Source organism: Mobula birostris, chromosome 16 (assembly GCF_030028105.1).
Source record: "Mobula birostris isolate sMobBir1 chromosome 16, sMobBir1.hap1, whole genome shotgun sequence".
Classification (NCBI taxonomy): domain Eukaryota; kingdom Metazoa; phylum Chordata; class Chondrichthyes; order Myliobatiformes; family Myliobatidae; genus Mobula; species Mobula birostris.
In genome coordinates this window covers 69,306,570-69,333,296 of record NC_092385.1, presented here as the reverse complement: position 1 = coordinate 69,333,296, position 26,727 = coordinate 69,306,570, and positions in this window count along the sequence as shown.

Sequence of the window (26,727 nt, the reverse complement as noted above, 5' to 3'; positions counted from 1 at the left end):
AAAAAGAGAGCTTTGATGCTTTCCTAGTGGATGTTGGAGGTGTATAGGTACTGGATGCCCATCATAAAAATAAGATAATGGGGGTCAAGGAACTTGAAATCATTGAAATGATCCAGATTATGTGAAGTGTCATGGATGTAGGTAGGAAGGGCCTGAACCAGGGTCAGTGTAGGTATGAGGTGTGGAGTGACAGTGTAAAGTGACAATGAACAGGAGGATGAAGGGAGTGGTGAGGGACTGTGAGAGGAGTGTCTCCATGTGGGTATGAGGTGTGGCGTGTCAGTGTAAAGTGACAGTGAAGGGAGATGAAGAGGGTGGTGAAGGGCTGTGGAGAGGAGTGTGTCAATGTAGGTATGAGGAGTGGAGTGACAGTGAAGGGGAGTTGAAGAGGGTGGCGAGGGGCTGTGGGGAGGAGTGTGTCAGTGTGGGTATGAGGTGTGTAGTGACAGTGTAAAGTGACAGTGAATGGGGGATGAAGAGGGTGGTGAGGGATTGTGGAGAGGAGTGTATCAGTGTAGGTATGAGGTGTGGAGTGTCAGTGTAAAGTGACACTGAATGGGGATGGAGGGGGTGGTGAGGGACTGTGGAGAGGAGTGTGTCAGTGTGGGTATGAGGTGTGGAGGGTGAGGAGTTTATACGTTTTCCCCATGACCACGTGGATTTCCTCGGATTACTCCAGTTTCATCCCAGATTCCAAAAGCGCATGGTTAGGGTTAGTGAGTTGTGGGTATACTTTGTTGATGCTGGAAGTATGGAGGCACTTGTGGGTTGCTCAGTAAATCCTCACTGACTTAATTTGATGCAATGAGGCATTTCACTGTGTGTTTCGACAAACAAAGTGAATTTTATCTTTAAAAAGCAGATGGATCATTTGCAGAATGCACTAATGACAAGCTCACCAAACTAGCTGGGATCCAGGCTGGCTTAGACTCTCAGTGAGAGTGTGAGACAAGCTGAACTATGACATATTGCGAGCAGCCACATGTCTCTGGAAGAATCGGCTGTCCACTAATGTATACAGTGCAATGAGTTTTGGAAATGGTAGCATTGCCTATTCAGAACATCCTTGAGAAGGCAAAGTGAAAGTCATTGTTTACTGCCCCATACTGTAATCAAATGTAAGTAAAGAACTATCTCCAAAAATCATTTTCAGTCTTTCTCTTTATAGAAGAATTTGTTTCTTTGGCCTCTCTCCTCATAATGATAGTCGTCTCATCTTTGGTATCAGCTTAGAGAAAGCCATACTGAACAATTGCTTATGGATTTGCCTCATTTTCTCTTATGATGCATATGATAGTGTGGAGAAGTCTAGAATATATTCACATTAAAAGCAATTGATGAATGTTTCTTAGACTTTGATGAGAACAGTAACTTAGATGTCCTTAAAATACTAAAACACCCTAAAGCATTTCATAAATTGTGAGCAACATTCCTAAAATATTTATCAAAACGGGGAGGTAATGGGATATTTGACAAAGTGTTTGGTCAAAGGGTAAATTTTAATTGCCCTTATGTAAAAACAGAGCAAAGAAGAATCTTAAAGACCTTATTAAATTTATTCACTTTTAGATGTTACAGGTAATAGTCCATTCTCAATTACCCATGATTCAAGGTTCAAGACTGAAATTTATTTAGCATGCAAATATCAAAATATATAGTGAACAACCAACACACCCTTGGGTCTGGTGGGGTGGGGGTGGGGCGGCAGTCCTCCAGTGTTACTGTATTATGCCCACAATGCACAACAGAACAACACAGAGCAGAATGAGCGACAAAACCAGCTCTGCTCCTCCTTCCCTACCACCCTCTCATACAGACAGTTCGTCTTCTCGTATGCAATATGACCTATGGAGGACTCTGTTAGTGGTGTTGTTTGCAAGTGCCCACTGCTCTTATCCTTCCTGGTAATAGTGTCAAAGAGAGCTGCAGATCATGGTGGCTGGAATGTACATTCAGTGAGCCTCTGGTAGGCAAAGAAAACCTTTCAGAAATAACATCAAAATCAACCTGAAGAAATAGAAGATTGTATCTAAAACCTAGGAGGACATTACACTCAATAGACACACTTGGAGGAAAGCTTGAAATGTCGACTGTACTTTTTTCCATAGATGCTGCATGGCCTGCTGATTTCCTCCAGCATTTTGTGTGCCGTTGCTCAGCCTCTACACAACCAGCAATAGACAACCTCTTAGGAGAACATCAAGTCAAATCAATTCAAGTCAAGTTTATTGTTAACTAACTACAAACATGTATATAACATATATAACCCTATAATGTACAGTATATAGAAATGAGACGTTTCTTTGAACCGGGGTGTAAAGCACAGTAATACACATGACATACATAACACACAATAATTTATGAAGGTAAGGATAAAACCTACAGATGAATCACACATAAATAACAAAGTAAAGTACATTAATATTAACTATTGTAAGGTACGGAACGGATTAACCAGTGACACTTCGAATATGATGCGGCCAAGGTTCAGAAGTCTCATCGCCTGGGGTAATAAACTGTTCCTCATCCTCACTTTTCTTGTTTTTATGCATTGTAGTCTCCTGCCTGATGGTAGAAAGTCAAAGAGGATGCTGGGTGGATGGGTATGATCCTTAATAATATTCTGTGTATACAGCGCTCCTGATAAATGTCCCCGATGGATGGTAGGGAGATCCCTATGATCCCCTCAGCTGTTCTTACAGTCTTTGTAGAGACTTCAGGTCTGATACTCAGCTGCTGCCAGACCAGTTGGAGATGCAACTTGTCAGGATGTTCTCAATGGTGCTCCTGTAAAACGCAGTTAAGATGGGTGGTGGGAGCCTTGCTTGCCTCAATGTTCTTAAGAAGTGAAGGCACCGCTGTGCCTTCTTGATTAAGGAGATGATATTAAGGGGCCAGGTGAGGTCATCTGTGATGTGAACTGCCAAGAACTTGGTGCAGTTAACTCTCTCTACGGAGGAACCATGTATTCACAGCGGGGGATGGTTTATGTGCACTTTCCTGAAGTCCAAAAGGATTTCCTTTGTCTTCTCCATATAGAACACAGAACATAGAAATCTGCAGCACATTACAGGCCCTTTGGCCCACAATGTTGTGCCGACCATGTAAACTATTCTAGAAACTACCTAGAATTACCCTACTGCATAGTTCTCTATTTTCCTAAGCTCCATGTACCTATCTAAGAGTCTCCTAAAAGACCTTATTATATCCGTCTTTACCACCATCACTGGCAGTGCATTCCACGCACCCACCACTCTATTCGTAAAAAAACTTAACCCTGACATCCTCTCTGTACTTACTTCCAAGCACCTTAAAACTATGCCCCCTCATGGTAGCCATCTCAGCTCTGGGAAAAAGCCTCTGACTATCCACATGATCAATGCCTCTCATTATCTTATACACTTCTATCAGATCACCTCTCATCCTCCTTGTTCCAAGGAGAAAAGGCCAAGTTCACTCAACCACGTTCAGTCTTAGGTTGTTGTTCTCACACCAATTCACCAGCCACTCCACTTCCCCTCTATACTCCATCTTGTCATCTTTCTTGATAAGGCCAACCACTGTTTTGTCATCTGCAAACTTGGTGATACAATTTTAGCTAGATTCTGTGAACAGCAGTGAGCTGAGTGCACAACCCTGGGAAGCGCCAGTGCTCAGTGTAATGGGGCAAGAGATCTTGCTGCCTACACGGACTGACTGTTAAGAAGTCCAGTACTGTATCCAATTGTAGAGGGAGGTGTTGAGACCCAACAAGGACAGTTTCCCCACCAGTTTCTGAGGTATGATGGTGTTGAACGCCATACTCAACTCGAGTGATCGCACAGCCACTACATAAATTCGGAACTTGAGGAATTAACTGTAGAACTTTCTGACAGCTGGTGCCCACATAAACCTTCAGCCAGAAGGAACAGAATCAAACGCTTCCTGTTTAGCCCTAACACTAACGTTGGCAAGCAGTTTCCATTAGCAAATGCATTGAATAAGGCTTCTCTGCCAGCACCTTGCATTAATTAGTAGTGGCCTCACCTTCTTCTTGCCATAACAAATAGAACAACCAACTGTTTTTCTCTCAAGTTAACAAGCTGCCAACAAAATTGGAGGAAGTGCATCTTCGAAATGTGAGCTCTGTAATTGGCAGCAACAATTTTGCAGCCAACGATAGCTCAAATGCTATCTCTGCCTTGAATGATTTTTATTCTATTTAGAGATACAGCATGGTAACAGGCCTTTCTGGCCCAATAAGCCTGGGCCACCCAATTTACACCCATGTGACCAATTAATCTACTAACCCAGATGTTGTTGGAATACAGGAGGAAATCAGAGCACCAGAGGAAACCCATTTGGTCACAGGAAGAATGTACAAACTCCTTACAGAAAGCAGTGGAACTGGATCCAGATCACTGGTGCTGTCATAGCATTAGCCAGCTGCTACTCTAGTGCCGCCCCTAAATTTTCAGCCAGTTAAATACATTCAGCTGTTATAGTTGAGGATTAGGATCAGATATGGGATGTATTGTTTTAATGAGAAGGACTGAAGAGAACAGTGATCTGATTAATGGCAGGTCCTGACAGAACTGATTGCCTCAGGAACAGAGCAATGCTGGGAGCTGGTCAGGGGCTGAGGACAAAGGGGCCAAGTCATTGGGTCAGAGGTTAATAGGTTCTTAATTAGCCGGGTGCCAAAGGCTATGGGGAGAAGGCAGGAGAATGGGATAGACAGGGAAAATAAATCAGCCATGACCAAATGGCAGAACAGACTCAATAGACCAAATGGCCTAATCCTCCTTTGTGTTCACTGAACTATTAAATTATTGATTGAACGTTCATGGTCCAGTTTCAAAAGCACAGAGGTACCTACCTACCTACAGGAAAGATGTAAACAAGGTTGAAAGAGTACAGAGAAATTTTAAAAAGATGTTGCTGGATCTGGAGGACCTGAGTAATAAGGAAAGATTGAAATAAGGATAGATTATAAGGAAAAATATAAGAAAGAAAGAATACAGTTACGACTATATTCCTTACAATGTAGAAGATTGAGGGGAGATTTGATAGAGTTATCAAAAATTATGAGGGGTACAGATAGGGTAAATGCAAGTAGACTTTTGCCACTGAGGATGGGTGGAACCACCAGAGGTCATAGTTTAAGGGTGAAAGGTGAGGTGAAGGGAAACATGAGGGGAAGCTTCTTCACTCAGAGGGTCTTGTGAGTGCAGAATGAGCTGCCAGCTCAAGTGGTGTAAGTGAGCTCGATTTTAATGTTTAAGAGAAGTTTGGATAGATACATGGATGGTAGGGGTAAGGAGGGCTATAGTCCTGGTGCAGGTTGAGGGGAGTAGGCAGTTTAAATAGTTTTGACTTGGACTAGATGGGCTGGAAGGCCTGTTTCTGTGCTGTATTATCTATGACTCTATGAATCTAAAGCATTGCAGTTGCAACATATTCAAGAGAGATACTAGTAGTTTAAGACATCTCTTGTCATCTCCTCAGATTACATTTTTGCTGTGTTAGTTTGGCATTGGATCTGGGGGCAGCAGTGATAGGTGCAGTGGCCTCTTGATAATTGTTATACAGTTAATTTTGTTAGCAAAACTTTCAATGCTTTATAGATTATATCAGAGCACAAGCTCATGATTTCAAGGAAATCTGCCAGATTTAATACTTACAGAGAGAATTCTACTCGTCCAAATGTCCTTATTTTCTGATCTTCCAAAATAAACATTGATAAGTTCCATCTTGAAAATAAAAGTTACAGAAGTACGTTATCAAACGTTGGTGAAATGCTCGCATACACACACACAGACGCACTACACACACACATATAAACACACCACACACAAACACTGCTATATACATTCGCACACCAACACATCACACACACAGGCAAACACATAAACATGCACACACACACACAGGCACCTCACACACACGCAGTACACAGCCACACACACACACACACAAAAATAGACTTAGCCACACACACACACACATACACACACAGACAAACACGCAAACACACACACACACACACACACACACACACACACACACTGACCACGCACACCAAACACACACACTCACTCACGTATGAACAGACACACATACACACACATACATATAAACACACCACACACAGACAAACCACATACACAGACAAACACACAGACATCACACACACACAGACACCACACACACAAACACACATGCACAGAAGCACACTCACAAAGACACACCATACACAGACACACCACACACACACACACACACACACACACACCCCACACACACATACATATACACACATAGAGACACCACGCAGACAGATTAACACTCACATAAACACACACAGACACACACACAAACACACTCATATATACACACAGACAAACACGTGCTCACATGCATACAACCACTGACACACAGACAATGCACACACATACACACATATGCAACACACACGGACACACCATACAGTCACATACACACAAACACACTCACACACACACACACACACACACACACACACACACACACACACACACACGTGCACTTCTGTATGGAAATACTAGCTTTCAATGTTTTTTACAGTAGATGTACATGTGACAATACCAAGACAATTACCAAGGTCATGTATCCCGCACCCTCATCATTATGCTGAAGCCCTTGTGTTGATATGATAGGTGAGCTTTAATGTCAGTGGCAAACCCCAAGACATTGCTGGTGGGGAATCATGGTAATAGTGGTGGTGGAAATAAGGAAAAGTGTTGAATACCTTCTTTAGGAAATTTCTCCTACTTGTCATTGACATGACACAAGTTTATACTGGAAGTGTGATCAATTCACTCTGCTCTCTTACCAAAGCATAGAAAACTACGGACAAAAACTGGTCAATAGATTCAGTATTGTTGAGTTGGCATGGACATGGTGGAGCATAGGGCCAGTCTCCATACTGTGTAATCCAAGGTCTCCATAACTGCTAGTACTCAACAAACTGAAAGAGACATAAGTTGGAATCTTACCACAGGTTTCCAAGATGATGCCAGTACGTGGCAACTCTTTGAGAGATGGTTTCATTCATTACATTTATTATAATCGCTCTACTCTTTTAAATTCTTTAAAATATCTCCCTAGTATGACAAGATGGATTTTTTTCCTCACAATCTACCTCATTATGATCTTGCGCCGTATCATTTACCTGCACTGCATTTTCTCTGTAGCTGTTACACATTGTTACTGTTTTACTGTGTAATGATTTGATCTGAATGAACAAGCTTTTCACTGTATATGCGACAAAACTAAATCAAATCCAATTTCTAATTTTTCTTTTCATTCTCTTTTTACCACCTTGATGTAATTCTGTCTGGATTCAAACTTCAAAGTTCAGGTTAAATGGATTATCATGAATGTACTACCTTGAGATTCATTTTCTTGCAAGCATTTACATGAAATAAGAAATACAATAGAATTTTACAAAAAACAAAGACTGACACACAACCAGCACGCAAAAGTAGGAAAACTGTGCAAATGCAAATAAGAGGCGAGACTGTAGGTTGTAGAATTGGTACAGAGTAGTGATGAGTGAAGTTATTCACAGAGGTTCTGGAGTCTGATGTTTGTAGGGTAATAGCTGTCCCTGAACCTGCTGGTGTTGGGCCAAGGCTTCTGTAACTCCCGCCCAATCGTAGTAGTGAGAAGAGGGCATGGCCTGGATGGTGGGGGTCTTTAATAACAAAGAAGCCATTTTGTTAGCCTTCACAGTAACATAAAAGAAGAAACCCTTTACAAAAGCTTTTCTTTAAATTTTATACCTGTGACAATAATAAACCAATATCAATAATTTAAAAAAAATCTAACATCAGGGATTGAACTAGCAGATCACTACGAGAGCCTTCCCAATTCACTAACATCCTGGATTGGAAAAAAACAGCATCTTTCTCCATTCAGGACTAAATGTGGCTCAAGATTCACCAATCTCTTGAAATCACAGAATGATATCATCACAGAAGGTGGCCATTCCTCACTTGATTTTGGGAGGTAACTAACTAATGCTTCTTCCACAACTCTCTCCCCACTGCCCTGAAAATTCTTTCTTTTCATGCTCTGCAGAAGACTTCTATTGCATCTGCCCCCACTATGACCTTGGTCACTGAATTCAAAGAGCTTTATTTGTCACAAGTACATTAATAAATACAGTAAAATGTGTCAAATGAAATCATCAAGAATTGTGCTGGGATAGCCTCCAAGTGTGCCACGTTTACAGTGCCAATAGAGCACACCCACGATGTTTTAACCCTAACTGTGGGAGGAAACTGGAGCACCTGGAAGAAACTCACAAAGTCACTGGGAGGATGTACAATCTCCTTACAGACAGTGGCAGAATTGAACCCTGATCGGTGACAGCCGGCACTAGATAATGATTCTGCTAATTGCTATGCTGCTGTTACACAGGATTGGAAAAAGCTACAGGAAGTTGTAAACTCAGCCTGCTCCATCATGTGCACTAGAGTCCCCAGCATTAAGGACACCTTCAAAAGGTAATGCCTTAAAAAGGTAGCATTAGGACTCCCATCAACCAGGACATGCCCCCTTCTCATTGCTCCCATCAAGGATTGTGGAATTTGTTATCATTACAGCAGCATTACAATGAAATACATGATAAATAAATATAGAGACAAGAACTGTTACATTAAGCATGTATATATATATACTTATACTTTATACTTTATTTTCACCAAACAATTGATACCAGAACATACAATCATCACAGCGATATTTGATTCTGCGATTCCCACTCCCTGGATTACAAATATTAAATATTAAAAATATTTAAGATAGTAAAAATTAGTAAATATTAAAAATTTAAATTATAAATCATAAATATAAAATAGAAAAATGGAAAGTAAGGTAGTGCAAAAAAACCAAGAGGCAGGTCCAGATATTTGGAGGGTACAGCCCAGATACGGGTCAGAATCTATTCAGCAGTCTTATCACAGTTGGAAAGAAGCTGTTCCCAAATCTGGCCGTACGAGTTTTCAAGCTCCTGAGCCTTCTCCCGGAGGGAAGAGGGATGAAAAGTGTGTTGGCTGGGTGGGTCGTGTCCTTGATTATCCTGGCAGCACTGCTCCGACAGCGTGCGGCGTAAAGTGAGTCCACGGACAGAAGATTGGCTTGTGTGATGTGCTGCGCCATGTTCACGATCTTCTGCAGCTTCTTTTGGTCTTGGACAGGGCAACTTCCATACCAGATTGTAATGCACCCTAGAAGAATACTTTTATACTTTTACTTTATACTTTAATGCTTTCTATGGTGCATCTATAAAAATTAGTGAGTGTTTTAGGGGACAGGCCAAATTTCTTTAGCTTTCTCAGGAAATAAAGGTGCTGGTGGGCCTTCTTGGCAGTGAACTCTGCTTGGTTGGACCAAGTCAGGTCATTTGTGATATTGACCCCGAGGAACTTAAAGTTTTTGACCTGTTCCACTTGTGCACCACCGATGTAAATTGGGTCGTGCAGTCCGCTACTTCTTCTGAAGTCAACAACCAATTCCTTCGTCTTGCTGACGTTGAGGGATAGGTTATTGTCTTCGCACCATGCCACCAGGTTCTTAATTTCCTCACTGTACTCAAACTCATCATTACCCGAGATACGGCCTACAATTGTTGTGTCATCAGCAAACTTATATATTGAGCTCGATGGAAGCTTGGCTACACAATCATGGGTCTACAGTGAGTACAGCAGGGGGCTGAGTACACAGCCTTGTGGGGCACCGGTGCTCAGAGTGACTGTAGAGGAGAGCTTGTCCCCTATTTTTACAGCCTGGGTCCTGTCTGTGAGGAAGTTGAAGATCCAGCTGCAGATCTGAGTGCTAAGGCCCAGTATCAAATATATATACACACACACACATATATTTATTTATATCTCTGTTAAATAGTTAAGTTAAAAAAAAAGTACAAAATAATAGAAAGATAAAATAGTGAGGTAGTGTTCATGGGTTCAATGTCCATTTAGGAATCATAGGGCAGAGGGGAAGAAACTGTTCCTGAATCGCTGAGTGTGTGCCTTCAGGCTTCTGTACCTCCTTTTCCCAACGGTAACAGTGCAAAGCTGGCATGCCCTAAGTGGTGGGAATGGATGTTGCCTTCCTCAAGCATCGCTCCTTGAGATATTTTGGATACTATGGAGGCTCGTACCCATGATGGAGCTGAATAATTTTACAAATTTCTGCAACTTATCTTAATCTTGTGCATTAGGCCCCCCCCCCGTACCAAATGGTCATGCAGCCAGTCAGAATGCTCTCCACAGTACATTTGTAGGAGTTTTCGAGTATCTTAGTTAACAAACCAAATCTTCTCAAATTCCTAATGAATTATAGCCACTGTCTTGCCTTCTTTAAAACTGCATCAATATGTTGTGTTCACATTGGGTAATCAGAGATATTGAGACCCAGGAACTTGAAATTGCTCACTCTCTCCACTTCTGATCCCTCAATAAGGATTGGTTTGTGTTCCCTCTTCTTACCCTTTCTGAAGTCCACAATCAGCTCTTTGGTCTTACTGACACTGAGTGCAAGGTTGTTGCTGTGACATCACTCAAGTAACTGTTATGTCTTGCTCCTGTATGCCCTTTCATCACAGCTTCTTCCCCTCCACCATCAGATTGCTGAATGGACAATAAATCCATGAACACTGCCTCACTATTTTTTCCTCTTTTTCTCAATACTTATTTAATTTTTTAAAATATATTCTTACTCTATTTTGTATAGTTTATTATGTGCTATACTGTACTGCTGCAGCAAATCAAGAAATCTCACGACACATGCCAATGGTGATTCTGATTCAGATTCTATGAAAGAGCAGTTACTTTTTCTCACTTAACTCTTTCATTCTATTCTACGCCCATCAGTAGGCAACTTGTAACTGCCCCCTAAAGCTGCCAGAAGAGTTAATGATAGACAATAAATCCCTGTGGCATCATTATTCCCTGAATAAATATAGTTGAACAGAAGTTTTCAGACTCCCAGCTGATGCAGCTCTACACACCTGAGTTCAGCAGAGAGCTGATGAGCCAAGGTTTCTCATTATCACATCAAACTCTCGTCTGTCAGCTCTTAAAGGGCCACCTTTAGGTTTGGTTTGTGGCATGGCCAGAAAATATTCAAAAGCATTTTAAATGATCATGTAACACACAAAAAACACAGCAGGAATTCTGCAGGCCAGGCAATACCTGTGGAAAAGAGTAACAGTCAACATTTCAACACCTCCTGAAGGTTTTCAGCCCAAAATGTTGACTGCTTACTCTTTTCTATTGATGTTGCTTTTTGTTTGTGTTACTCTGGATTTCTAACAACTGGAATATTCTGGTGTTTGTAAAATGATCGTGTGAACAGTTTATCCATTGAACTGAGTTAAATGGCCTTAAATGGGCAACATTAAAAAAGGACCTGTCAGAATCAGGTTTAATATCACTGACATACAGTGCCCATAAAAAGTATTCACCGCCCATGGAGGTTTTCTGTTTTATTGTTTTACAATATTGAATCACAGTGGATTGAATTTGACTTTTTTTGACTCTCATCAACAGGAAAAGACTCATTCGTGTTACAGTGAAAACAGGTTTCTACAAAGTGATCTAAATTATTTATACATATATATACACACACACACATACATACACACACACACACATATATATATATTTAACACAAAATGATTGATTGCATAAGTGTTCACCCTCTTTAATATGACACCCAAATCATCACTGGTGAAGCCAATTGGTTTTAGAAATCGCATAATTAGTTAAATGGAAATCACCTGTGTGCAGTCAAGGTTTTTCAATTGATCGTAGTAAAAACACACCCATATCTGGAAGGTCCAAATGCTGGTGAGTCAGCATCCTGGCAAAAACGACAGCACAGAGACACAGTAACACCTCAAGCAGCTCTGTGGAAAGGTTATTGAAAAGCATGGCAGGAGATGGATACAAGAAAATTTCCATGTCACTGAATATACCTTGGAGTATAGTTCAGTCAGTTATCAAGAAATGGAAAGAATATGGTGTGAAATCATGTGTCACATGTAAGAACATGATTGGACAGTGTTCTGAGCATGCACAGAAATGAAAGAATGATCTAGAAAGCATAGCCGTAAGAAACGTGGTTGCTGTTGCTGTTGTAAATAAAAGTTCTAGTTCTAATTCTTCCAGAATATGGTTTGTTCTTAGTAACCCAGGGTACGTGTAAAGAACACAACATGGTGTCAGAAGTCGGTCTGGAAGAATCATACGTTTCGCTAACATGGGAGAAGCGAAGATAATTGAAAAAAAGGTGCAAACGTTTTTGTTGTTTGCCAATAGCTTTAAAAATGGAAGTTTTGCAACCCCCATCGATGCTTCAGCTGACTGGAAACGTAGCTGAAAACTGGAAAAGATTTAAACAGCGTTTTGAAATTTATTTATCGGTGATCGCAGCAGATAATAAAACAGAAAACAACGAAAGCTGCAATTCTACTCCATGTAATAGGGGACGATGCAATTGAGGTATATATCCATTTTACTTTTGAAAATGGAGATAACCTGAATCTAAAAGCGATAATTGACAAATTTGACGCATTTTGAATACCAAAGTGTAATGTGACGTGTGAGCGCTATAAATCTTTCAAATGTCGGCAGATATCTGGTCAAACAATTGATCAATTTGTTATGGAGTTGAGAAACCACAGTAAAAGGTGCGAGTTTGCAGTTCTTACAGACCCTCTCATTAAAGATAGAATTGTTTGCGGCATTCTGGATAATGGTCTGAGAGAAAGACTGTTAGAACAAGATTTGAATTTGGAAAAAGCTGTGGCACTCTGCAAAGCTTCTGAGACTGTGATGTTGCAGGCTAAAGAGCTTTTTATCGAGAACAGTTGCGTAGATGCTGTAAAGCGTGAACATATTGGAAAAAATAATGCAGTGACCACGAAACCGACAGAGAGCAAGACGTCATCTGAAAGAAAAAAACTTTGTGATTGCTGTGGGTAGCAACATCATCTGAAAAAATGTCCAGTATATCAGAAAATGTGCAACACCTACAGTAAGAGTAATCACTTTTCACTCTGTTGCAGAAGTAGAAAGGAAATAAAACAGGTAAATGCAGTGCTTGAAAATGAACGCGAGGAGTTTGTATAGATGTGCTTTGTGAAAACAAACAAAGTAAGAATGACTGGACTATGCCATTGCAAGTGAACCAAAACATTATCCTACTTAAATTGGATACTGGAGCACAAGTAAATGTTCTTGCAGAATCTGAGTTTAATGCATTAAAGCCTAGACCAAAGTTACATCAGACAAATATAAAAATGACTAAGTATTCAAGTGCAGATATTCCAGTTAAAGGAACATGTATGGCAAAAGTATCACATAAAAATATTGTGCACATGCTTTCATTTGTGGTCATGCCAAAAAATGTACAGTCAATACTGGGTTTATCTGCCTGTGAGAGACTGAATTTGGTGAAAAGAGTCTTAGATCTGAAGAGTGATCCAATTGAAGAAGTGAAAGGACAAGTGAAGGAATTGAGAGGTTTTATTGAAATGATGAAGCCTCAGCATAAAAATAAGATTACACAGTAAATGAATGAATTTGATGAAGAAAAGAAGATTCGTATTTCATTACAAATGGAAATATAAGGGATTAAGAAATCTGCAGTATTTGAAGTACAACCCAGATCATACATGGTCCAAACAGAAGAAGGAGCAGTGTTAAGAAGAATCGCAAAGACCTCAAGAAAGAGCCAACTTCAGAGTTTAAGTTAACTGATGCAGACCAGACGACACATGAAAACAACAACGAAACACAAGAACTGTGTGAACCACTTAGAAGGTCTACCCATGTTCGTATATGAAGGAATTTACGGTGGGGGGGGGGGTTATATGGGAGGCAGGGTTTAAGGGTTAGCACAACATTGTGGGCCAAAGGGCTTGTACTGTGCTGTACTATTCTATGTTCTATATAAACCCCCAAAGAGACTGATAGAGACATGTTAAATTATGCATTTGTTTTGATTAAAGTTGATAATAGTTTTTCTTTTTAAGGAAAGGAAGATGTGGTGATATCACGTGTCACGTGTAAGAAAGTGATTGGACAGAGTTCTGAGCATGCACAGAAATGACAGAAAGATCTAGAAAGCATAGCTGTAAGAAACATGGTTGCTGTTTGCTGTTGTAAATAAAAGTTCTAGTTTTAATTCTTCGAGATTATGATTTGTGCTTAGTCAGCCACGGTATGTATAAAGAACACAACATATGGCACAGCTGTAAATCTGCCTAGAGCAGTCAGAATCAGATTCAGAATCAGGTTTATTATCACCGGCATGTGACATGAAATTTGCTAGCTTAGCAGCAGCACTTCAATGCAATACATAATCTAGCAGTGAGAGAAAAAATAATAATAAATAAAACATAATAAATAAACAAGTAAATCAATTATGTATATGGAATAGATTTTTTAAAAATGTACAAAAACAAAAATACTGTATATTTTAAAAAAGTAAGTCAGGCAGTGTCTGTCCTCGAAAACTGTGTGACTGTGCAAGAAGGAAACTAGTGAGGGAGGCCACCAAGAGATCTATGATAACACTAGGGGAGTTACAAGATTCAATGACTGAGATAAGAGAGACTGCACAAGGCCACTGTTGAAAAAATCTTGGCTAGAGTTTGCCAGAAAGCACGTGGGAGACTCTGAAGTCAGCTGGAGGAAGGTTCTATGGTCTGATGAAATTATAATTGAGCTTTTTGGCCATTGAACTAAATGCTATGTTTGGTGTAAGCCAAACACTGCACATCATCAAAAACACACCATCCCAACCATGAAGCATAGTGGTGGCTGCATCATGCAGCAACGTACAGGAAAATTCTGGAGGAAAACCTGATGCAGTTTGCAAAAGAACTGTGACTCGGGAGAAGATTTATTCTCTAACAAGACAATGACCCCAAGCATAAAGCCAAAGCTATGTAGAAATAGCTTTAAAAACAACAAAGTTAATGTCCTGAAATGGTGAAGTCAGAGTCCAGACCTCAATCCAGTTAAGAATTTCTAGCTGGATTTGAAGATGGCTGTTTACTAACTATTCCCATGCAATCTCACAGAGCTTGTGCAGTTTTGTTAAGAAGAATGGGGAAAAATTGCAGTGTCCAGATGTGCAAAGCTGATAGAGACCTATCCACACAGACTCAAGGCTGTAATTGCTGCCAAAGGTGCATCTACTAAATAGTGACTTGAAGGGGGTGAGTAATTATGCAATGTTATTTTCTGTCCAATAATTGTAATAAATTTAGATCAATTTGTAGAAATTTGTTTTCTCTTTGACACAAAGGAATCTTTTCTGTTACAGTGTCAAAAAAGCCAAATTAATCCACTGTGATTCAATATTGTAAAACAATAAAACATGAAAGTATCTAAGGGGGTGGGGTGAATACTTTTTTAGGCACGATATATTGTGAAATTTATTGTTTTGTGGCAGTAGTGCAATACAATGTGTAAAACACTAAATTACAACAGGAAATGAATATAAAATAAATTAGTAGTGCAAAAAGAGTAAAAATATTGAGGTACTGTTCATTGTCCAGTCAGAAATATGATGGCAGAGTGGAAGAAGCTGCTCCTAAATTGTGTGTTCAGGCTCCTGTTGTCATGGTCCGGATCGGGGTCTTTTTAAATTTACTTTGTTTATGTTATGATCCGGACCATTGACTCCCTGTTTCCCTTTGGTTCCCTGTTTTCCCATGTCCCTCGGCCTTGGTGATTAGAGGCAATTTACACTCGGCTGAACCAGTAGCTTATAGTCTCCGGCTTTCAGCTGTTCGGCGTGAGAGCGTCTGCAAAGTCACCAAAGGTAAGGCGTGCCAATTTCATCTGGCCGGAGCAAGCCTAGTCTCCGCCCGAAGCCAGTGCCGGTAATTCACCTTTCCTCACCGGAGCACCCCTGTCAAGTTACCTCGCCAAAGCGAGCCTGCAAAGTTTCCTCACCGAGGTGGGTCCTTCAGGTAACCCGCCGGAGGGAATCAAGAACCGCTGTCTACTGCTCCCGGGCCGAGTCGAGAGCTTGCCACTACACGGAGGCTCCAAGTCAAATCCTGGCCCTGGCGGCATCCAAGTACCGAGTCAAGTCCTGGTCCTGCGGCATCCAAGTACCGAGTCAAATCCTGACCCTGGCGGCATCCAAATACCGAATCAAGTCCTGGCCCTGGCGGCTTCCAAGTACCGAGTCAAGTCCTGGCCCTGGCGGCATCCAAGTACCTAGTCAAGTCCTGGCCTTGGTGGCATCCAAGTACTGAGTCAAGTCCTGACCCTGGTGGCATCCAAGTACTGAGTCAAGTCCTGGCCCTGGCGGCTTCCAAGTACCGAGTCAAGTCCTGGCCCTGGCGGCTTCCAAATACCGAGTCGAGTCGAGTCAAGTCCTGGCCCTGGCAGCATCCAAGTTCCGAGTCAAGTTCCGGCCCTGGCGGTCTGTGATTCCTGTCCTACCCCCCCCCCCCAGTCTGAATCCCTTCTCTGCCCCTCTCGCCTCTAGCCCTTGTCTGCAGCCCTCACCTGCACTTTGGTCTGGTTCTATCGCCGGAGCTAGATAGGTACTGTCTGGTGTTCTTTCGTGTTGGTCTTGTCTTGTCCTCCTCTCCGTGGGGTAAGTCTGGCCGACTTGCCGTTGCCCCACGGGGGGGGTCATGTTTTGTTTTGTCTTGTCCTCGCCTCCTTGGGGTAAGTCTGGCCATCTTGCCGTTGCCCCGCGGGGGATCATGTCTTGTCTTGTCTCATCCTCGCCTCCATGGGGTAAGTCAGGCTGTCTTGCCGTTGCCCCGCGGGGGGTCATGAGTCCCGACCCTATGTCCTGTACCCAAGGAGGGGTCCCGGTTCTCAGTTCTGTGTGTGAGTCCCGGCCCTATGTCCTGTACCCAAGGAGGGGTCCCGACTCTGTGTTCTGTGTATGTGTCCATGGTTCCATGTACCTGCTCTCCCGAGACCGAGGCTCTGTTTTCCCATGCTCCTCCTCTCCCTAGCCCATGTCATGTCCATGCCTGGTTCTGGGGTCCGAGCCCGAGGCAAGACCCCGGTACTGGGTCCTTGCCTAGCCCCTGGCTCGGAGTCCATACCTTAGCCTCTTCATGTCACCTCTAGTTCTGGGATCCGATTCCGAGTCCAAGCCCAGACCCTTGTCCCAGCCTAGTCGTAGTCCTGAGTCCTTGTCCAGTTCGCTATTCCTGCTTCTGCTTTGCTCTCTTGGTATCAAACAATAAACTCAATTTAATTAACCTCACAAGATGTGTCTTGCATTTGGGTCCACCCTTGCTCCCAATGCCCCCCCATTGTGACACCTGTAGCTCCTCTCTGATAGTAATAAGAGGCCATGCCCTGGGTGTTGGGGGTCCTTTCTAAGGCTTCACCTTGTGAAGATGTCCTCAGTTCTGGAGAGGTTAGCACTGAGTTTGCAACCCTCTGCAGCTTTTTCTGATCTTGTGCAGTGGTCTCTCTGTACCAGATGATGGTGGAAACAGTTTGAATGGAAGAAGGAGAAACTTTTTCCTTTGAGTGAACTGTCCCTGCTCTGATCTGAAGATGATTACTGCTGAAGTGAGCATTCTGTTCACCTGACACTCCAGGCACTAAATACACACAGGCCAACTGAGATACTAATAGGCTGTGACTTCAGTAACATCTGTTAATGCCAGCTGGCCTGCAGCTATCATCACTAGCATCTGACATACAAACCAAAGAAGAACACAGACAGCTGGAAATGTGTCTCAGGTCTATAGTGCAGATTCAAATTGATTTGTCCTACAACATTAGGACCATAAGACATGGGAACAGAAATGGGCCATTCTGCCTATCAAGTCTTTTCTGCCATTTCATCATGGCTAATCTCAAACCCCATTCTCCTGCCTTCTCTCTGTAACCTTTGATGCCTTGAATAACCAAAAACAATCAACCTCCATTTTAAATATACTCAAATATACTCAATTATTTGGCCTCCACAACCATCTGTGGCAATGAATTCCACAGACTCGCCACCCTTTGGCTAAAAAAATTCTTCCTTGTCTCTGTTCTAAAGGGACTTCCTTCTATCCTGTGGCTGTGCTTTCTGATCCTAGGCTCCCCCACTATAAGAAACATCCTCTCCACATCCACTCTATCTAGGCCTTTCAATATTCAACATCTCCCCTCATTCTTCTAAACTCCAGCTTCTCATGTGATAACCCTTTCGTTTCTGGAATCATTCTCGTGAACATCCTCTTATCCCTCTCCAATGCTAGCACACCTTTTCTTGGATAAGAGGCCAAAGACTGTCTGCAATACTCCAAGTGTGGTCTAACCAATTGTACATGAGAATGATGGCTCTCATTGGAACAGAATTATGGGATTGGTACATCACAAAATGAATCCTGTTACTAGAGCAACTCTTTGAAGTGCAATGTCAGTTTATTTTCAAAGTACATGTATGTCGATATATTACCATGAGATTCACTTTTGAGAACAGTAGAACAAATAAATACAATCTGGTCAATGACAAACAAAACAAAGACTGACAAACAACTAATATGCAAAAGAAGATGATATGTGCAAATTAAATAAATAATACAAAGAATGTGAGTTTTAGAGCATTGAAAGTGAGTCCAGAAGTTGTGGAATCGGTTCGCAATTTGGGGTGTGTGCCTTGTGGATACCATCCACTTGGTATCCACAAGGCAGTCAATGTGTATCCACCTTGTGTCTGAGCATATTTTTCTAATTGCTATTAAATTTCCATGTCAATTCTCTGACCTTATTTCACCACTCTGACAGGCAGATAGTTCCTCTCGTACTCCCCTTTTATCTTTTGACCCAAACTTTAAATCCTTGCCACGTGAACCATTCAATTTGAGCATGCCCCCTGACCCTGTCCACACTAGTAATGATCCTTGTACATCTACATCAAATCTCCTCAGATTAACACACTTCTCAGCAGCATTGATAGAAACAGCAGTGGAACATAAGCATTTTGCAGAGTAAAAGCATATGCCATTTCAAATTCTCAAAACAAATCCTATTTTTCTAGCATTTGTGAATTGGTAAGTAAATTTGAATAAATTAAGAGCTTGAATTAAAGATCTGTAAGTTGATTTCTAGAATTCTTTGAGGAATGTACACTAATTCATTTTTAGTCTGTGGCTCTGAAAGAATGTTACAATATCATCCAAATACAAGCAGGCTTTTGTTTTGCACTGAGGTTGGATGAGAACTGGTGGCCATAGGATAAGGGTGAACTGTATTTAAGTGGAACTTCTTCACTCAGAGGGTGATGAGGATGTGAAACAAGGGGCCAGTGGAAGTGGTAGATGTGGGTTCAATTACAACATTTAAGAGAAATTTGGATAGATGCATGGATGGGAGCGGAGTAGAGGGCTATGGTTTGGGTACAGAACAATGGGATTAGGCAGATAAATAGTTCAGCATGGACCAGATGTTTCTGTGCTGTAATTCTCCATGACTCTGTTCTCCTCATTTGATACTTGATTGCTTTGTTTTCAATAGAGGAATGTTAGAAGCCAGCATTACCTTGTCAATTGGTGCTACTGAGTAAAATTGAGAATCTATCCCTCCGGTGTTTCTGGTTGTATTTAATCACAATTCGCATTGAGATTGTAAGAGGAGAGACAGTAATGTACCAAACAGAGCCTACTGGATTATCCATCCATCCAGTCAGTCAATCAAATGTGGTGCAAAAATGGTTGTATTCATACATCCACAGATGGCCCAAGAGGCCTCACAACCAATAAGCACTATCAGTCAGATGGTGCTCAAGGAGATCCTACAAAAAACAGAAATCCCTTTTTTAAGGCTTATTGATGAACATACAATGCTAAAGGAACTCAGCAAGTCAGACAACGTCTGTGTAGGAGAATTAAAAAGTCAATGTTTTGGGCTTAGACTATTTATCAGAACTGGAAAGGAAGGGAGCAGGTCAAAATGAGGTGGGGGAGGGAAAAGGACTACAAACTGACAGATAATGGGTGACATCAGGTAAGGAGGAAGGTAGGTGAGGGGGGAATTGAAAAGGAATGAAAATTTAACAGGTGATGGGTAGAAGAAAAATGAATCTAATAAAAGCTTGGCGAACCGCGGAATAAAGGGAAGGAGGAGGGGAAACAGAGGGAGGAGAAGAGAAAGGGTAATTGAAGAAACTGACAGAGGAAGCGGTTTGATCAGATCCTAAGGAAAATCCTACTGCTACTTTGAAGTATACCCTTACACCTTTTAAGACTGTCTCAGACAGAGCCTCAGTTGAATGTCTCATCCTCAGGCATTGTCACATTTCCCCTGACATACTGATTGACCTGAATCATTAACTGGGTTTTTTCTCTACAGATGCTGCCTGCCCTGCTGAGAATTTACAGTAGTTTCATTTTACAGCAGTCCCTCTGAAATATGCTGGAGAATCTGTCATAGGGGCAGGCTGCCTCAGAATTTCTTATATCCTCGGGGTATGTGCTTCAATAGCCACCGAAGTTGGGTGCCACAGTAGTGCCTTGGTTAGTACGACACTAGCTTGGGTGTTGGAGTTTGGAGTTTCATTTTACGTCCTCTCTAAGGAGTCTGTATGTCCTCCCTGTAGAATGCATTGGTTTTCTGTGGGTGCGGTGGTTTCCACCCACAGTCCAAAGACGTACCAGTTGGTTGGCTAATTGGTCATTGTAAGTTGTCCCATGATTAGGCTAGGGTTAAATCGGGGGTTGCTGGGCAGTGCAGCTCCAAGGACCAGAGGGCCTGTTCTGCGCTGTATCTCAGAAATAAATAAATAAGCCCAAAACTACTTGCAGCTGTGACTCCTCTGCAACAGGCAGAGGAGAAAGTTGAATAATTTCCATCCCTTTTAGTGTTTCATGCTGTTACCAATTAAGAGGAAAGGTTTACTTATTGGTGGATGAGTGGTTTGACTGCATAAAGTATGCCTGCGTGTGTAATTGCATATTGTGTGGGAATTATAAGTGCTCCAGCCTCCCATGAGACTTGGATGATTCAGCCACCTGCTCAGGGAAGTTAAGTTCTGACCATTACCAGTGGGCTGTCAGTGGTTTGTGCAGAGACCCATCTCCCTTTAATCAAATCACTTATCCCAGCTGTCATTCTGTGCAGTGTGCGTCAGGACACAGAGTTGCTGTGCTTACAATCTACATGGCAAAATGTCAATTTGTCAACCACTGGGAATCAGTTCAGTTTGTAACCGTTTGCAACTAAATTGGCAATAATCTAGGCTGACAAACCAAACCCTAAAAAGCAGCCGAAGGTGACAAAGTGACTGAAATAAAGTCAGAAGATGCTGGTGCTGTTTAGCAGGTTGGACAGTGTCTTGGGAGAGAGAAATAAAGGCAATGTTACAGATCAATCAGAAACCTTGTGGACCTGAAAAACTAACTTTGCTTAAACACAAGACTGTGCAGATGCTGGAAATCCAGAGTAAAACTCTCATGTCAACCAGGATCTATGGAGGGGAATAAACAGTCAACATTTCAGACCAAGACCCTTCATCGGGACTGGAAATGACGGGGGAAGAAGCAAGAATAAGAAGTTGTGGGAGAGGAAGAAAAATAAGCTTGCAGGTGATGGCTGAGACAAGGAGGATGGGCTGGGAGCTGATAGGTGGAATAGGTAAATGGCTGAAGAAGGATTCTGATAGGTGAGGAGAGAATGTACTTTTCTGTCCATGGGGAGAATTATGCAATGGTACAGCTTAGAAATGGGCTCTTTCTGCCCACACTAGCCCTCATGTTTATTCCATTTTTCTGCTTTAGGCCTGTATCCCCTTAAGAACTTCTTATCCAATTGTCTATTAAACGTAATGGTATCTGCTTCTACCACAATCTCTGGTAGCTAATGCCAGATAATTACCACTGTCTGTGTGAAAAGCTTACCTCTCTGATTTCCATTTACTTTCTGTCCTCTCACCTTAAAACTATGCCGTCTAATTCTAGATATTGCTGCACCTAGGTAGAAGTCTCTATGTATCCTGTGTCCTTCAAAATTTTGCAGTCCTCTATATGGGCACCACTCAATATCCCTTCTTTGAATGAGACTAAATCCAACTCGTCCAATCTCTCCTTATAACCACGTATCTCCATTCATAGTGTAGTGACCAGAACTCTACCCAATACTCCAACTGTGGTCTAGCCAAAGTTCTCCACAGCTACAACTTGCATCCCAACTCTTGCACCAGAGAAGACGAGCACACCAAATGCTGCCTGCACTATTATTCACTTGTGACACCACCTTCGGTGAGCTATGGGCATTAATGCTACTAAGGTCTATTTGTCCTACCAGAATTTGAATGTCCCTCTTCCCTGATCTGCAGTGTATCTCCAGTATTCTCTATTTCTACTTAAGAAACAGCTTATGGTGATTTAAGTTTCAATCACAAAGCACATAGTTTGGAAAAACATAAAGTATAGAGTACTACAGAACAGTACAGGCACTTCAGCCTATGATGTTGTGCCAAAAATTTAACATACTTTGAGATCAATCTAACCCTTCCCTCCTTCATAACCCTTCATTTTTCTATCATCCCTGTACTACAAGATTTTTAATTGCTCCTAATGTATTTGCCTCTTTCTATGTCCCACCACTCTCCATATAGAGAATCTACCTCTGACATCAATAACCTCTGCATTATGCCCCTTATATTAGCTATTTCCATCTGAGGGTGGGGGGGGGGTCTCCAACTATCCTCCTATCATCTTGTACACCCCTATCAAATCACCTCTCATGCTCCTTTTTTCCAAACAGAAAAGTCCGAGCTTGCTCAACTGAATTCATAAGATGTTCTCTCTAATCCAGGCAGCATCCTGGTAAACCTCCTCTGCTTCCACATCCTTCTTATAATGAGGCAAACAGAACTGAACAGAATTTTCCAAGTGTGGTCTAACCAGTGTTTTAGAGCTGTAACTTGGCATCAAACAAGGATGTCAAATAAAAGGAAGGCGAACAAGTCAAACAAAGTCTATTTACTTCCAAGTTCAAAGATCAAAGTAAATTTATTATCAAAGTGCATATATGTCACCATATACTATAGTGAGATTTATTTTCTTGTGGGCATTCACAGTAAATACAAGAAACACAATAGAATGAATGAAGAACTGCACCCGACAGGATGGACAAACAGCCAATGTGCAAAAGATAACAAACTGCAAAAACAATAGAAGAAAAAAAGACAAACAAAATATAAATAAAAAATAAATAAACAAAAACTACCAAGAACATGAGAAGAAGAGTCTTGAAAGTGAGTCCATAGGTTATGGAAACAGTTCAGTGATGGGTGAGTGAAGATGAGTAAAATTATCCCCTCTGGTTCAAAAGCCTGATGGTTGAGGGGTAATAACTGAACCTGGTGGTCCTGAGGCAGTGGTGAGAAGAGAGCATGGCCTGGGTAGTAGGCATCCTTGATGATGGATGCTGCTTTCTTGTGTCATCGCTCCTTGCTCCTTTCATTGCACTATGATGTATTGTGGATTAACACTCCTCATATTAGGACAAATGTTTCAACGTAGAAGTCCACTGCTGAAGCTGAGGAATTCAAATTCACTTACATAATTACATGTAAAAATAAATATGAATTGTGAAATTATCATTGAGTAATCACCTGTAGAGAAAGTAATCGACATCCATTTCTGTCCTTCCTCCAGCTACAAAATGGCTCCCATACGCTGGAATTTTCTTATGTACTCTTCCATGCCAGTGCCACATATCAAATTCCAATCAGGAACAGGCCCTTCAGCCCAGACGGATGTTCCCAAATTTAACTGGACATTTCTTCTCTTGCTCAGGAGATGACTCTGGGCCTTAATCAGGCAGAAGTAGTGGGACAACAATGTTCTTACATGGAGTTTCAGATCTGAAATGTTAACTGTTTTTCTTTCCTCGTATGCTGCTTGACTTTCTAGGTCTTTCCAGCTTTTGCTGTTTTTCTTTCAGTTGTGATAGGCCTCAGTTAATATTGCCTCGGCCTAGACAGTGGAAGAAGGCCCAGAATGGCTTTAGAACAGTGATTTAAAACCTCTTGAATCTTGAAAGACAGGAGCAGAGTGGATGTGGAGAGGATGTTCCCACTAGTAGGAAAATCTCAGATTTTAGGACACAGCCTCAGAATAAACGCATGTCCCCTTAGAATGTAGATGAGGAAGAGTTTCTTCAGTCAGAGGGTGGTGAATTTTCCACAGAGGGTTGTGGAGGGCAAGTCACTAGGTCTATATAAGGCAGCTATTGATGGTTTCTTTATTGGTAAGGGTAATAGAGAGTCAGAGAGAGAATAGGGCTGAGGAAAAAATAGTCAGCCATGATTGGCTGGCAGAGGAGAGCTGATGGGCCTAATAGCCTAATTCTACTCTATATCTTATGGTCTTCCGATCAAAAACCAGCAAGATCCCGGCATCTGGGTAAGTAGTCAACCCAGAAGACTTTCGGTTTCTCTTAGGTACATAGATTTAAATCCCAGTCATTTAACTTCAGTATCTGGGTTCTGCATTAATCCAAATTCTAATTAAAGCAGCAGTGACCTTATACAGTGCACCTTAATCCAATGCCATGAGGAGTCATTTGCTGCTACAGCCATGGATAAATCCCTAAACTGAGTCGTTCAGAAAAGATGAAACGACATTCAACACCTTGTCTAGAATCTTATTTATTTCTTTTGCTAGTGATTTAATTTAAGTAGCAGGCTAAACATAATTTACAGAATATGGGCTGATTGGAGTTCTCTGCACGGTGAGAAGCCTGTTATTATTTCAGCTCTATTTGATATACAGGCAATAACAGATATTAGCATGTAGTTAAGCAGCTCTCAAATTGGAGGTTGCCGTGAATGCAATGTTCTCTCCCTACAATTACCACAAGTGCCTTTTCAATTTGCATTACATAATATAAACAAAGGCACCAAGCCAACATTTTTAACCAAATATGTTTACCAAATGCTTTCACTTTGCAACTAGTTCCAGCACTGATTCATCCACAATTGTTGAAGGTTTCTAATCACTTTTGGCACCATGGTAGCATAACGGTTAGCGTGATACTATTACAGCTCTGGGTGTAGGTGTTCAGAGTTCAATTCATGCATCCTCTGAGAAGTTTGTACATCCTCCCCATAACTGTATGCGTTTCCATTGGGTGCTCCGGTTTTGATTCTCAGCCCAAAGATGTACAAGTTAGTAGGTTAATTGGTCATTGTAAATTATCCTGTGATCAGGCTGGGGTTAGATATGGGCTTTGCTGAGTGATGTGGTTTATTGGGCCAGGAGAACCTGTTCTACGCTGTATCTCTAAATAAATAATAAATGAAATTAAATTTAATTGATCATAATTCCTTACAAGGTATCAGTCTAGGCAAAAATGAACCAATTGGTTTGGGAAGTTCACTGTCTGACTTCCAGAAGTAGCTTACTCCATACGATGAAAACAAATAGTAGCGGAGTTGGGCCATTCAGCCCATCAAGTCTGTTCCATCATGGCAGTTCTATTATCCCCCTCGACCTCATTCTCCAACTTTCTCCTGATAACCTTTGATGCCCTGACTAATCAAGAACCTATCAATATACAAATATGCCCAATATGGACTCCAGGAGTATGACAGGGCATTGTAATTAATGTCAGTGCCACTAGGTTTGTGAGGGGTGAGGTCACAAGGTAACTACCTGATATTCAACTCTGCAGGAGTATGGCCAAGGACACCGGCAGGTTTGAGCTCTACCAAGATTAAAAACAGAAAGTTGTCACACAAAGCCATGAAGTAATTAGAAGATCAGATGGAATGTCAGTTTTACTGTAAGGTAAGTAGTGTACAAAAGTAAAAAGTCTTGTTTCAATGGTCTAGGGCTTTGGTAGGGTCTCAACTGTAATTCTGTGTATAGTTTGGGTCACCTTGTTCAAGGAAGCAAGTACTTGCATCAGTGGCAGAAGTTTCCTTGTTCTGTGACCTGGATATTTAATTTTGTTTCTTTTTTAGCAGATGCTGCCTGACCTGTTAAATGTTTCTAGCTTTTATCTCAAATATCTGATGCCTACAGATTTTTTTTGTTTTCATTAACACAAGAGATTTTGCAGATGCTGGAAATCCAGAGCAACACTCACAAAATGCTGGAGAAACGCAACAGGTCAGGTAGCATCTATGGAAATGTGGACTGTTTATTCCCTTCTATAGCTGCAGCTTGACATGCTGAGTTCCTCCAGCATTTTGTATTTTGATTTCATTTGCAGTGTACTGGGCTGTTTGGCCTGCAAAACACCAGATTTTGCTTTGATTCATTAACTTAATGGGAAAATTAACCGATATAGACCCAAAAGATTTTGTAGCTCATTTTCTTCTAAAAAAAATTAGACCTACTGTAGATCACCATGTCCAGTGGATGTAATCTTATCCCTAGAATCTTAAAGGAAGTAGTTGTGTAGATAGTGGATATGAAGTTTGTAGTTTGCCAAGGTTCCCTGGATTCAGGAGCAGTCTCAGTATATTGAGAAATGGCAATTGCATTGTTACTCTTTAAGAAGGCATGGAGAGTGGAAACAGGGAAATGAGGATTGTTAACCTTGCATGTATCACTGGGAAAGTGCTAGAATTCATTACTAAGGAGAAAACAGATGGATATTTAGAAGCTCATAGACAATCAAACCACATCAATGTACTCTTATGAAAGGGAAGTAAGACTTCAAAAATTTTCTAGATACTTTTCAAAGTTCAAAGTAG